The sequence below is a fragment of the Schistocerca gregaria genome, chromosome 4 (genome assembly GCF_023897955.1).
Source record: "Schistocerca gregaria isolate iqSchGreg1 chromosome 4, iqSchGreg1.2, whole genome shotgun sequence".
In the NCBI taxonomy this organism is placed as follows: Eukaryota; Metazoa; Arthropoda; class Insecta; order Orthoptera; family Acrididae; genus Schistocerca; species Schistocerca gregaria.
Genome location: NC_064923.1, coordinates 688,995,285 through 689,008,283, shown reverse-complemented (window position 1 = coordinate 689,008,283; position 12,999 = coordinate 688,995,285). Strand labels below are relative to the sequence as shown.

Below are 12,999 nucleotides of genomic sequence, written 5' to 3'. Positions count from 1 at the left end.
CCTGGAAATAGAAAAAAGAACACATTGACACCGGTGTGTCAGACCCACCATACTTGCTCCGGACACTGCGAGAGGGCTGTACAAACAATGATCACACGCACGGCACAGCGGACACACCAGGAACCGCGGTGTTGGCCGTCGAATGGCGCTAGCTGCGCAGCATTTGTGCACCGCCGCCGTCAGTGTCAGCCAGTTTGCCGTGGCATACGGAGCTCCATCGCAGTCTTTATCACTGGTAGCATGCCGCGACAGCGTGGACGTGAACCGTATGTGCAGTTGACGGACTTTGAGCGAGGGCGTATAGTGGGCATGCGGGAGGCCGGGTGGACGTACCGCCGAATTGCTCAACACGTGGGGCGTGAGGTCTCCACAGTACATCGATGTTGTCGACAGTGGTCGGCGGAAGGTGCACGTGCCCGTCGACCTGGGACCGGACCGCAGCGACGCACGGATGCACGCCAAGACCGTAGGATCCCACGCAGTGCCGTAGGGGACCGCACCGCCACTTCCCATCAAGTTAGGGACACTGTTGCTCCTGGGGTATCGGCGAGGACCATTCGCAACCGTCTCCATGAAGCTGGGCTACGGTCCCGCACACCGTTAGGCCGTCTTCCGCTCACGCCCCAACATCGTGCAGCCCGCCTCCAGTGGTGTCGCGTCAGGCGTGAATGGAGGGACGAATGGAGACGTGTCGTCTTCAGCGATGAGAGTCGCTTCTGCCTTGGTGCCAATGATGGTCGTATACGTGTTTGACGCAGTGCAGGTGAGCGCCACAATCAGGACTGCATACGACCGAGGCACACAGGGCCAACACCCGGCATCATGGTGTGGGGAGCGATCTCCTACACTGGCCGTACACCTCTGGTGATCGTCGAGGGGACACTGAATAGTTCACGGTACATGCAAACCGTCATCGAACCCATCGTTCTACCATTCCTAGACCGGCAAGGGAACTTGCTGTACCAACAGGACAATGCACGTCCGCAAGTATCCCGTGCCACCCAACGTGCACTAGGAAGTGTAAGTCAACTACCCTGGCCAGCAAGATCTCCGGATCTGTCCCCCATTGAGCTTGTTTGGGACTGGATGAAGCGTCGTCTAACGCGGTCTGCACGTCCAGCACGAACGCTGGTCCAACTGAGGCGCCAGGTGGAAATGGCATGGCAAGCCGTCCCTCAGGACTACATCCAGCATATCTACGATCGTCTCCATGGGAGAATAGCAGCCTGCATTGCTGCGAAAGGTGGATATACACTGTACTAGTGCCGACATTGTGCATGCTCTGTTGCCTGTGTCTATGTGCCTGTGGTTCTGTCAGTGTGATCATGTGATGTATCTGACCCCAGGAATGTGTCAATAAAGTTTCCCCTTCCTGGGACAATGAATTCACGGTGTTCTTATTTCAATTTCCAGGAGTGTAAATAAATCGCCAGGTCCTGATGGGATTCCAATCCGGTTTTACATAGAGTACTCTACTGCATTGGCTTCGTACGTAGCTTGCATTTATTGCGATTCTCTTGCACAACGTAAAGTCCCGAGCGACTGGTAAAAAGCGCAGGTGACGCCTGTATATAAGAAGGGTAGAAGGACGGATCCTCAAAATTACAGACCAACATATTTAATATCGGTTTGTTGCAGGATTCTCAAACGTATTCACAGTTCGAATATAATGAATTTCCTTGAGACAGAGAAGTTGCTGTCCATGCATCAGCACGGCTTTAGAAAGCATCGCGCCTGCGAAACGCAACTCGCCCTCTTTTCACATAATATCTTGCGAACCATGGATGAAGGGTATCACAGGGATGCCATATTCCTTGACTTCCGGAAAGCGTTTGACTCGGTGCCCCACTGCAGACTCCTAATTAAGGTACGAGCATATGGGATTGGTTCTCAAGTATGTAAGTGGCTCAAAGACTTCTTACGTAATAGAATCGAATACGTTGTCCTCGATGGTGAGTGTTCATCGGAGGTGAGGGTATAATCTGGAGTGCCCCAGGAAAGTGTGGTAGGTCCGCTGTTGTTTTCTATCTACATAAATGATCTTTTGGGTAGGATGGATAGCAATGTGCGGCTGTTTGCAGATGATGCTGTGGTGTACGGGAAGGTGTCGTCGTTGAGTGGCAGTAGGAGGATACAAGATGACTTGGACAGGATTTGCGACTGGTGTAAAGAATGGCAGCTAACTCTAAATATAGATAAATTTAAATTAATTCAGATGAATACGAAAAAGAAACCTGCAATGTTTGAATACTCCATTAGTAGTGTAGCGCTTGACACTGTCACGTCGATTAAATATTTGGGCGTAACATTGCAGAGCAATATGAAGTGGGACAAGCATGTAATGTCAGTTGTGGGGAAGGCGTTTAGTCGTCTTCAGTTCATTGGTAGAAGTTTGTAAAGATGTGGTTCATCTGTAAAGGAAACCGCATATCAAACACTAATACGACCTATTCTTGAGTACTGCTCGAGCGTTTGGGATCCCTATCAGGTCGGATTGAGGGAGGACATAGAAGCAATTCTGAGGCGGGCTGCTAGATTTGTTACTGGTAGGTTTGATCATCACGCGTGTGATACGAAAATGCTTCAGGAACTCGGGTGGGAGTCTCTAGAGGAAAGGAGGCGTTCTTTTCGTGAATCGCTACTGAGGAAATTTAGAGAACCAGCATTTGAGGCTGACTGCAGTACAATTTTACTGCCGCCAACTTACATTTCACGGAAAGACCACAAAGATGAGATAAGGGAGATTAGTGCTCGTACAGAGGCATATAGGCAGTCATTTTTCCCTCGTTCTGTTTGGGAGTGGTACAGGGAGAGATGATGCTAGTTGTGGTACGAGGTACCCTCCGCCACGCACCGCATGGTGGACTGCGGAGTATGTATGTAGATGTAGATACGTCAATAGTATTTCACGCCGAACAACAGTATCTTTCCTGGTATTCATAGTAGCCTGTTAGAAGCCGATGAGAAAACCGGCATTTCTCTTTGGATTCATCTCACTAGCTTATTCTTCTTTCCGAGATTGATGAAAAAACTAACTGATTAATAACATTTATTTGAAACTTATTTAAATTAAATTTTTTTTACGTAATTCGGCCTTGGCACACATTTTCTAGATGCAGTGGGTTTTTAAATATTTACTGAGTTCTTTCCCGGCGTTGGCAATGGAACACAAGACTGTCTCTGTTAGCATAAAATGGTTAAATATTGCCAAGCCGACCTGAACGTTTAATTATCATTGACATCACACACTTCACTATACGTTTAAGCTATTTGCTTTAGAAATGGAAAGAACCAACAGATTAACAACTTCAATGTTAATTATCCGCCTATGAATGCATAAATGTAAAACCAGTAATAAATTCAGTCAGCCTCAAGATCGCTGTAAAAGAAAAATATTTTGTAATTCACTGCTAATTTTACATGCTCTCGATTTACGGGTTTGGTTAATTTTATAGCTGAACAATTTTTTAAATGTGCCGACGCTGCAAATCTTTCGGTCGCGGCTCAGCCCAGCAACATCAATGATAATCGCTAAAAGTGCTGATAATTCTTTAAAGAAATATTATAGATGACATGGGCAAGCTAATTTACATTAGTAATGCACAATTTTGATAAATTATAATGTATTTAGACCATAACAATAATTGAAATAACACACCTGTACAATTTCTCCTCTAATGGCAGCTAAAGATAGATACAGACAAACGAAGTCTACTCATTCATATAATGCTACGTCACAGGTTACTCTCTCTCTCAGCTCTAGAGGAAAACGACCAAGAATACCCATTATGTAGCGCTTTTTATACTACTGCTGATTTTAAATATCTCTTTGTAATCTTACAACATTATTTTCATCAGTGGCTATATTTTACATTTTTTCATTGCAGATATTAACATATTTCGTAATTACATTATGAGTATAGAAATATTAAATCGTAAATACATCGAGAATATTATTACAGAAAATATTACAATAATAACCAACGTCATTTACATAAAATTAAATAACATTTTTTTGTTAAACAATTACAGTACATTCGAATTGCTCCATAGCGGCGTACATAGTACAATTAAATGTCATTTCATTTTATTAATATTGTGTGTGCTGCAAGGGAACGTTACACGAGGTACTCTTCCTTAAACTTGCAGTCCTAGATATATTCATATATTCACAATGAATTTATTAGTGATATCGCTCTAATACATCGGCAGTCCTTGGTGACCATTTTTCGCTCCACGTTTGTTGACTCCGTTCACGGATTCTCAGCGACGTGGTTGAGCGGACATGCGGGCCGATGCTGAAATACTTATCACTTGATTTAAAAAATAAAAAATAAACAGTTTGGCGAAAACTGGTATCTTCGCTCGACTTTTCTTCTGTTTGAATCATCGTCTTCTGACTGGTTTGATGCAGCCCGCCACGAATTCTTGTCCTGTGCCAACTTTTTCACCTCGGAGTAGTCTTGCAACGTAAGTCCTCAATTACCCACTGGATGTATCCAAATCTATGTCTTCCTCTAGACTATTTAGCCTCTGCAGTTACCCATAATACCATGGAAGTTATTCGCTTTGTGTCTTAACAGATGTCCTACCGCCCCGTCCCTTCATCTTGTCGGCCTTGTCCATATATTCCTTTCCTCGCCGATTCTGCGGAGAGCCTCTTTATTCCTTTGCTTAACAGTTCACCTAATTTTCTACGGAAATGAGCGGATGATAATTTTCTGTAGTGTGATGGTATATCGCCAGTCTCATATATCCTACACACTAACTGACTAGTCGTTTCTTTGCAACTACTTCCATTGATTTTAGTAACTATAGGGAAATTATATCCATCCCTTATTCACTGTCTCATCTTAAGGGGGTCTACGCTCTTTTACATTCTGATTCTAGTACTTCATTAGTTATCTTTTCCCTGTCGACTCTTCTTTCTTCTTCTATCACATCCACATCACATGGCAATTCCATCCCCTCACTGAATTCTTCAGAATATTCTTTATGCGTAACTGCTGTCTTCTCTACATTTAACAGAGGGATTCCCATTTCCCATTTCACTCTTAAAGTTTGTGCGCCGTTGCTTTTAATTTTACCGGATGTTGTTTTGACTTCTCTATATGCTAAGTCAGTCCTTCCGACAATCATTTCTTTTTCGATTTCTTCACTTTTTTCATGCAGTCATTACACATTACCTTCCCTGCGCTTCGTATTTATTTCATCTCTAAGTGGTATGTTTTTTTTGTGTTCCTGACTTTCCCCAAACGTTTTTGTACTTCCTTATGTCTTTGATCAGCTGCAGTATTTATTCTGTTACCTACTATTTCAGGAAAACAATTTGGCGAAAATTTTTATTCTTACACGTGTTTCAGTATAGTATCTTCGCTCTACGAAGGACCAAACTTCTTTTCATTAATCGTCTCTGTTAATGCGGTGCATCCAATGAAGAAAGGCATTGCACGATAGGTAATACCACATTGCTTGGACTTTGCATACCGTTTTTTAACTCATTGATTGCTATTTATGTAATGCAGCTAACATATCGTAAATGTATTTAAAGCTGTGGACAGAGCGGATGCACCCAGAGGTCTGTCCAAGAGCAAATTGAGTCATGTTGCAGTAACAAGCATCGTATCTCATGAATGGTTCGAGATATCGAAATGAGGTTTAATTGCAAATAATAACACACAAAGAGATGCGTACATTTATTGTGACTAATCCTCGAAACTTTTTCATCTGTCGAGATAGACACGTAAATATAATATTTTCGAACGAAAGATGTACTTCTATTAGCAGCTGCGATTCACATGGCTGCCTCCAAAGATTATCACTTACGGCCAGATGACAACTAACACTTGTAAGCTGGTATCTGTGATATTTCTACGTTTACTGTCTCCATTATTCCTTGACATCACTTTAATAATTACATCCTAAAGGCATATGCTAGTCTTGTTTACCAACTTTGGACTGACTTTACAGATATGACCTGTTAATCGTCTAAGAAGTAAGGGAATATCAGCGTGCATCTAATAGTTTCTGAAAATTTTTAAATTTTTTACTATATGTCGTACTATTTGCAAGTTTCAGCTTTTAGCATTATATTCAGTAAAGACATAGAAGGCGAAGTCTAGATATCACGGAAGAAAAATGCAGTGATGTGCAGTCAACTGGTGGTTTATTATTTCAGAAAATAAGACTGAATTATGTAAGCTCAACGGATATCAATTTCATCCATCAAAACGTCTGTTAGACCTACCACGAAATGCCTAAAACACAAAGCCATCACCCGCAACTCAATCGCCTTACTATTCTTTAAGCGAAAGCATAGCGGTTCTGATCCCATGGCAACACCCATTTCATCTGTCATACTATTCTGTACCTAACCATGTATGTGTAATCTTGTTGGTAGACTGCTTTACACCGGTATAGAAAGCTGAGAGGAAGAGGGTACTGTAGTATATCTTGTAGGAAGAGATGATGCATTTAAATGAGTTGGTGTCAAACACTTGAATTCTAAGGTTATGTTCGAGGGAGCTTCAGAAAGTTATTTACATAATGTATGGCAGGCAAAGTAAGTCTTCCTGAACGCTGCATTGCATCTTAAAGTGACAGAGACACATGACAGTACTTTTCACGATAGCTGCTATAGCTCTGTAAACACTGCTCAGAACGTTCTACTACTCGCCCATTTCTTCAACTCTAGATTTCCGCTCCAGGGTAATAGAGCCATTCGAGAACCACTGTTTCAACGTCCTCAGAGTGTGGCAATCTAGTTCACAGAGATGTTCTTTCAGCTTGTCGAAACTGTGGAAATCTCATGGTGGAAGACGTGGATTTATCTATCAACATCGTCCTTATCAGTGTGGCCCTGATTATTTTGTTGCGACCATGTCACCACAGCTACACACGACACTGCATTTGGTCCTTACAGCCTACTGCCAGAATTTCACTGCAAATCCGTGTACAATTTGGCAATAGGAATGGTACTGTCCCGCGTACTTCAGCTTCGGAGTACGTTTCCATTTGGGGAGCCATTTCACTCCCACTCTATGATGAACCTGTTATCCGTACAGTAGAGGAACTGTGTCTGCAAGAAACCCAGAATATACACCCTATTCTTATAATACGTCATTCTTATTGTGCAGTATTCATAGATGTGTTACTCACTTAACGAAATCCCTACGTATATTTCAATTAGAGGATACTCTGTATGACCAATTTGCGTGAAAATCACAATAATAATTCTGAGAAAATATTGTCTCTGTTTTCAAACAGTATGTCCACTTTAACACAAAGTATCGATCTGTGAACAAATACGGCACAGAACAACGAACCGGAAAATGCGAATGCAGTGCTCTGAGATAGGTGCACACATAGTCAGTCATTACACATCGCATGTGGTGCACCATAACGATAGAAGCATTCCGGAAGAAAAGGAATTTCTTGCCTGAAACAAAGCTCACAAGGTCTTTTTGCATATAAAGAGCTGTATACATACAGAAAGTTTTGAGTAACAGTAGAACAATATGAATGACATTACAAACGGTTAGTGGTTCAACTAGGCATGTCTCCAAACGTCCAGTTGTTTCCTAGGCAAATGAGTACCAAAGATTTTACTTTACCACCGTTAATCAGTAGGAACCATATCCAAAGTGACTCAGACAACTACAAACTCCTACGTAGGATGAGACAGAGCCACCGTTTTTTCCCCTCTTTCCTTTGTGAAAACAACACTGAACGATGGGTCAATAACTGCAGTCTTGTAAAAGAATGTGCTTGCTAGGCAGTAAGAGACACATGGTACGGCACGACTCAAATTTACAAAGACAAATTACTCTCAGAAATGTCATTAACAGACCACATATTTCAATGCATCTAATTTCTGATTATTCACTAGGTATGTAGCTAATGCAACCACAGGAAGGGCTTCATAGCTAACACAAGAGAGTTAACCAAGAAGCTAAAATTTTTTGCTAGGCACATCCTAGTTAACCAACCATTGCATACACAGAAAAAACCTCCAGTAAAATATTGCAAGACAAAGCATTTATGTGGTGAATAAGCAAGACAACATGACAACTATCTAGTCAGATATGATACATTTGAGCTTAGAAGTAACTCCACTAAAGAAAAGAAACTAGTAGCTAATATAAGGAAACAATTCGCAAAATGTCAGTCATCTAATGTGAGAAGAGATCCTCAGTGACGTAAATAGTAAGATGGTAATTCTTCCTCGTGCAAACATAGGGTGTAACTGAAATATCACATGTGTACTGTATAACAGAGGTAGCATGACTGTCCAAAGTGGAAACTCTTTCACAAGTGTGTGGACCGAGGTTTTTTTTGTCCGCTATTTCCGGTTCAAATCGGTGTATCTTTGGACGTCAAGTTGAACCACTTCTCCTGCGGTCATAGATTTTGGTCAGTCCCAGTTTCTCATGTCTTACTGTCAAACAGTTAGAGTATTATCTTTGACCAACACGCCAGCCAGAATGTACACCAGGCATGAAACAGTCACGCGACCTACTGTCAAAATACGAAGTTAGGAGAAATTATTAATATTTATCTTAGAAATGTCTGATTAAGCACTGTAACGGGACCAGTCTTTCCCTGTATAAAAATTTAACGTCCAACTGAACTCCTATGTGCTAGATGTGTGCCAGTCAAGAAATATCCAAAATGGAATTAAGCACATTGACGTATTGCTGAAACGTAGATGCTTTTTTTAATGTTAAAAGGCACTGAGTCAGATCCTGGGTTATGGTAGGAAAGGTGTCAACTAAATCATGTTATGTGCTATAAAGACTTCAGTCTATGACTGAAGCTGTCCTCTCGTATCAGGAGCCTTGCAATCAGAATCAAGAAAAACTATCCGGCAACCCATTGAAACCTTTCCTCTAAAGGGGAATCATTATGCCAGTAAATATATGACAGATTTAGATGCCAGACTTAAGTTATTAAAAGAGGAACATTCCCAGATGACGGTTACCTTATGCAACAGTTTCAGAGGAAAATTTCAGTTAGCATTTCGGACTCACACAGGCTGCTGATGCGCATCTGAGGAGCTGAAGGTGAGAACGGGGAGCCCTCACATTCTCGAGTTTGCTAGGCGATGTGCTACTGGAGAGCTAATCGTTTACAAGAGAAGGGCCAGAAATTGTGCACCAAGTTTACAGAAGATGCTAAAAGGAGAGACGATCCCCTTGTAGCTGTTGTCATTTAATTACGTGCAAAATCCACAGGTTTCACAAATTGTTGTCCATGGTAACTTTATCTGCGACAGGTGACAGCTCATACATTCTCTATTTATGAGATTAAAAAGATAATGCACACATATATCCTTAAAGAGCGCATTTCTGCTGAGTTGTCCGTAAAACTATAGTCTTCGTTTACTGATTTGGCCTCTTATTTTCTCTGTGTGTTCGGATAGTTCCTCAGCTGGGTTATTTACCCATACACCGTTTTTTTGGGTCACCCCGAATATTTTCCTGAGTATTTTTTGTTCCGTCTTCTCTATCCGTTTGATTCGCGTCCGTTCTTGTACTACTGTGGTCTCGGCTGCGTATAGTACTTCTGGTAGCCCCACCGTCTCGTAGTGCCGTAGCCTGGCCTTTCGTGAGACAGCTTTCTTATTGCAGTGATTCCAAGTCAGTTTTTAGGCCTTCTTTAGTTACGATCTTCTCTCTTCATTAGATACCTTATTTCTTCCTGTAAGCTGTGTTGTTTCGCCTTGATACTCGAAATTCTCTGTTCTGTGTATTGTCCCATTTTTTGTGTATTTATGGGTGTTTCTGGTTTACACACACACACACACACACACACACACACACACACACACACACACACACACAAACACACACACACATATACATATACACTCCTGGAAATGGAAAAAAGAACACATTGACACCGGTGTGTCAGACCCACCATACTTGCTCCGGACACTGCGAGAGGGCTGTACAAGCAATGATCACACGCACGGCACAGCGGACACACCAGGAACCGCGGTGTTGGCCGTCGAATGGCACTAGCTGCGCAGCATTTGTGCACCGCCGCCGTCAGTGTCAGCCAGTTTGCCGTGGCATACGGAGATCCATCGCAGTCTTAAACACTGGTAACATGCCGCAACAGCGTGGACGTGAACCGTATGTGCAGTTGACGGAATTTGAGCGAGGGCGTATAGTGGGCATGCGGGAGGCCGGGTGGACGTACCGCCGAATTGCTCAACACGTGGGGCGTGAGGTCTCCACAGTACATCGATGTTGTCGCCAGTGGTCGGCGGATGGTGCACGTGCCCGTCGACCTGAGACCGGACCGCAGCGACGCACGGATGCACGCCAAGACCGTAGGATCCTACGCAGTGCCGTGGGGTACCGCACCGCCACTTCCCAGCAAATTAGGGACACTGTTGCTCCTGGGGTATCGGCGAGGACCATTCGCAACCGTCTCCATGAAGCTGGGCTACGGTCCCGCACACCGTTAGGCCGTCTTCCGCTCACGCCCCAACATCGTGCAGCCCGCCTCCAGTGGTGTCGCGAAAGGCGTGAATGGAGGGACGAATGGAGACGTGTCGTCTTCAGCGATGAGAGTCGCTTCTGTCTTGGTGCCAATGATGATCGTATGCGTGTTTGGCGCCGTGCAGGTGAGCGCCACAATCGGGACTGCATACGACCGAGGCACACAGGGCCAACACCCGGCATCATGGTGTGGGGAGCGATCTCCTACACTGGCCGCACACCTCTGGTGATCGTCGAGGGGACACTGAATAGTGCACAGTACATCCAAACCGTCATCGAACCCATCGTTCTACCATTCCTAGACCGGCAAGGGAACTTGCTGTTCCAACAGGACAATGCATGTCCGCATGTATCCCGTGCCACTCAACGTGCTCTAGAAGGTGTAAGTCAACTACCCTGGCCAGCAAGATCTCCAGATCTGTCCCCCATTGAGCATGTTTGGGACTGGATGAAGCGTCGTCTCACGCGGTCTGCGCGTCCAGCACGAACGCTGGTCCAACTGAGGCGCCAGGTGGAAATGGCATGGCAAGCCGTTCCACAGGACTACATCCAGCATCTCTACGATCGTCTCCATGGGAGAATAGCAGCCTGCATTGCTGCGAAAGGTGGATATACACTGTACTAGTGCCGACATTGTGCATGCTCTGTTGCCTGTGTCTATGTGCCTGTGGTTCTGTCAGTGTGATCATGTGATGCATCTGACCCGAGGAATGTGTCAATAAAGTTTTCCCTTCCTGGGACAATGAATTCACGGTGTTCTTATTTCAATTTCCAGGAGTATATATATATATATATATATATATATATATATATATATATATATATATATATATATATATATCGCTCATCTGTCGGCATATAATTAATGTAATTCAATAACTGTTACAGGAAGGATCTGTTGAAACTTATAGAAGAAAGTGCATACTTCGTTGAGCTCCAGTTTTCCAATATATATTGTTGTGGTCTTCAGTCCTGAGACTGGTTTGATGCAGCTCTCTACGCATATATATGTTGTTGTGCTCTTCAGTCCTGAGACTGGTTTGATGCAGTTCTCCATGCATATATATATATCAGTTACACAAACTAACAAGGCTCATAATTGAGCAAATTTTTTTCGGACACAGTTTGATGCCACAGATATAGTTGATTTCGAGACTTGTTGGCAGCGGTTGTACAAGAAGGTTTCTGCGTCAGATGAAACTTCGATAAAACTCTTCAAGAGATAACGCGATACAGTTTATTATATTTATATAATTCAGTTTATTATATTTTACATACAACACCAGCTTACTTTTTTTAACACATTTGTAATTTTCGGTTATTTTTAAAGCCAATCGTTTGCTTATGCACTTCTATCACAGTGCTTTTGCTAAGATTCTCTTTCATACAATTTAGCTGATCCTCCAATAGCAGTCCTCCTCGGTTCAGATAATCATTAACCTAGTATCTCCGACTTCTGCGTCGTCTTCCAATCGATTTTTGTCCGGATTATGTTCATACTAGGGCTCTAGATCTCGGCAGTCTGTCTGGTAACAGTATTTTATGTGGCCAAACCGTTTAGTCCTGTTAATCTCCGTAATTTATTTTAGTGGTTTGATCGGTAGTATATTGCTTTTTATTTCATTCCTTACCCTTCACGTCGTACCGAGGATCCCTTGCAGAAGGCGAATCTCTGTTGCTTGTATTCTAACCAGTTCTTTCTTTGTACAATCCCAAAATTCTGATCCATAGGTCATAACTGGAATGTAACATGACTTGTACGTCATGATCTTTGCTTTGGCAAGTATTTTACAATTTCTAATTACGTCCAAAAGACAATAATAAAAATTTCGAACAGTTTTCTATTCACTAAGCATTTTCATTCTTGTTTCCTTTCTACGCTAATTTAATCCCTAGATACCAGAAAGTATCTACTTCTTTATAAACTTTTTCATTGCAAGTAACATCCTTCATTTTTTTCATATTTCCTGCGGATTTTCTTTAAATAACTTTTTACGAGTATTAAGCTTATTTCCATGCCTGTTTCTTGAATTACTCTCTGCCAGGCGTTTAGCTGTTTTTGAAAATTCTGCTCAGTTTCTTCCGAAATCAGAACACCATCTGTATATGCTACCATTTTCCTAACATGTGCTGCTGAACCTTAGTGAAGTTTCATTATGTTGTTGCCTGTATATTAAAAATCAATGGTTACGGCACACTTCCCTGCTGAACCCGTTGTACACGATTCTGATTTTTTGTTGTCCAATATAACACAGTTCAGGTATTTCTGGTACATAGTTCTGATTCCGAGTTGCATTCCTGTTGACATATCCCGTCTATACATACCTTGTCTTAGCCCTTCCTTTCTAGCAGTGGCATAAGCCGTTGCCAATGTCCAGTGTCGGGAAGGAGGGATTGAATTTGTGGGTGGGATTAAAACCACTCTGAACACATTTGTAGAGAGAATAAATAGTAACTACTTTAGGAAATCCCGAAATTTGCTAAGAAGACA

At 42.7% G+C, this 12,999-nt stretch overlaps 1 protein-coding gene across 1 annotated transcript in view; it reads left to right on the top strand.

Annotated features, from left to right (window-relative positions):
- LOC126267870 (hemicentin-2-like) overlaps positions 1–12,999 on the top strand; it is a 778,179-nt gene that overhangs the window by 456,713 nt on the left and 308,467 nt on the right. The window lies entirely within an intron of this gene.